Source organism: Rutilus rutilus (genome assembly GCF_951802725.1).
Source record: "Rutilus rutilus genome assembly, chromosome: 5".
NCBI classification, from domain to species: domain Eukaryota; kingdom Metazoa; phylum Chordata; class Actinopteri; order Cypriniformes; family Leuciscidae; genus Rutilus; species Rutilus rutilus.
The window spans coordinates 30,080,664-30,082,830 of record NC_140213.1 but is presented as its reverse complement, the minus strand read 5'-3'; the positions used below and the strand labels follow the sequence as shown (position 1 = coordinate 30,082,830).

At 37.2% G+C, this 2,167-nt stretch overlaps 1 protein-coding gene across 1 annotated transcript in view; it reads right to left on the bottom strand.

The window, feature by feature from the left end:
* The window catches only part of si (sucrase-isomaltase), a 54,266-nt gene extending 53,418 nt beyond the window's left edge, over positions 1 to 848 (bottom strand). The window contains exon 1 of the mRNA XM_084409281.1: positions 753 to 848. The gene's annotated coding sequence lies outside the window, so the exon portion shown is untranslated. The remainder of the gene's footprint in view (positions 1 to 752) is intronic.
* Between the last annotated feature and the right edge of the window lie 1,319 nt (positions 849 to 2,167).

Genomic DNA, 2,167 nt, shown 5'->3' with positions numbered 1-2,167 from the left:
GGTTGAAACAATCCTATCAAGATAACATTTTTGGAAAGCATTATTGTCTAGCTAAACAACTGAACATTTGTACATGCAGCAAATGGCTTATGAAGCGTCATAAACGTCAATATAACAAAAAATCATCTTTCGACAGCTATGTATTTCAGCTGAATTTATACATGGACGTCTTATATTAGTTGATAATATACACTGCCGTTCACAAGTTTGGGGTCGCTAAGATTTTTTATGTTTTTAAAAGAGTCTCTTCTGCTCACCAAAGCTGTGTTTATTTGATTACAAATACAGTAAAAATTGTGAAATATTATTCCAGTGTTTTCTATGTGAATATATAGTAAAGTGTAATTTATTCCTGTGATCAAAGCTGAATTTTCAGCATCATTACTCCAGTCTTCAGTGTCACATGATCCTTCAGAAATCATTCTAATATGATGATGTGATGATCAAGAAACATTTATGATTATTATCAGTGTTGAAAACAGTTCAGATTTCTGTGGAAACCGTCATACATTTTATTTCTCAGGATTCTTTGATGAATAGAAATTCAGCACTTTCATTTATTTGAAATAGAATCTTTTGTAACATTATAAATGTCTTTACTGTCACTTTTGATCAATTTAATGTGTCCCTGATGAATAAAAGTAGTAATTTTTTTAACTTATTTCCCAAAAAAAAAAAAAAAAGTCTTACTGACCCCAAACTTGTGAACGGTGCACCGTTCTATTTATTTCATTTAAATATATTCTATTTACCTTCACTGTTGTTAGTTGGAAATTCACTGTTGTTAATTCCTTCTTTTCCAGTCTTGTGTGCAGTTGAAGTCGGAGCACACTAAAGAAGAGCAGAGCTGGAATGTCTGCTTTATGTTGCAAAATAATGAAATTAAAATCCTGGGTGGGTGTGTTTGTGTTTTACAGATTTACAACCATGATTTGTTTTGGATGATCGGTCTCTACCAAAGGTCGTGGTTATAAAGTAATGCCCCTTGAGACATAGTGTCTTTCAGGAATCATTCACAGATAATGGCTTAACCATTTGTTCCTCACGTTGTGCTATTAGTTTATGTAAGCATAACACAACATTTCTTCTTTATTGATGATTTTTATGTTATCTCATTCACCTGAAATTATATTAATGGGTACTTTATCATTATAGTATTGTTTATCAGTACATTTTACAAATCCCCATGCTGAATTCAGCTGTCAAATGACCGAGCTGTTACGGAAAGTCTTTAGCACCACATCTGTGTTGAATAAAAATCATTTTGCAAGATATTTTCCATTCCAAAAATATTACATGAACTCTTTCAAACTGCTTCAAAGAAGCAATTAGACAAGACTGGCTTCATGAGACATTCAGATTTAAGCTCGAAATGTGCGATTTCCTTTCAGTGATGTGTTGAATGAGAGCTTAGAGACATACAATTATTCTCAGACTAATAAGTATATTTTAATGAAGCAATTACATGTGGCGTTTATGGGCTTCTTTATTAAAGGTTGTATCAGTGAATTCAGGCCCCCCCCCAAAAAAAGATCACATTCATCTAATCTTTCCTAACGATCCGCTAGCTGCCCGCCCCATAAGCATGCCGTCAAAAAAATGCGTCTCTGTAGGCAGCCTAGGCTCTGAGATCTGCACACAAAAACAATTGATTTCACCAACCACTCAAAACCAAAACAAATAGTGTTCCAACCAATCACCGACAGGGGGGGGGGGGTGTTGTGAGGTTTTGAGCCAGCTTCTTCTTCAGCTCCGACTTCGCGTGCAGCTGTACACGAGCACAAAACCTCACAACACCCTCCCCTGTTGGAAATTGGTTTGGTTTTTTGGGCCTGAAATCACTGATACAACCTTTAACACTAGAAGTGCCAGAATTCCATAACTACTAGAACTGCCGCAAGCGGTCAATTTGACCGCTAGATTCCAAACTCTATGGGCCCTATCTTGCACCCAGCGCAATTGACTTTGTACACTGACGCATGTATCATTCCTATTTTGCACCCGCGCAAAGCGGACTTTTCCCTCCACAGACGCACGTTGGTTAACTAAGAAATACACTTGCGCTTCCCGGGGCGGTTCAGCGCAAAGAGGAGGCGTGTTCCGGCGCAAACGTTCCCTCATGCTATTTTGCAGGTTTAGAAAACAATTGCGCCACTGACCGAAAAAA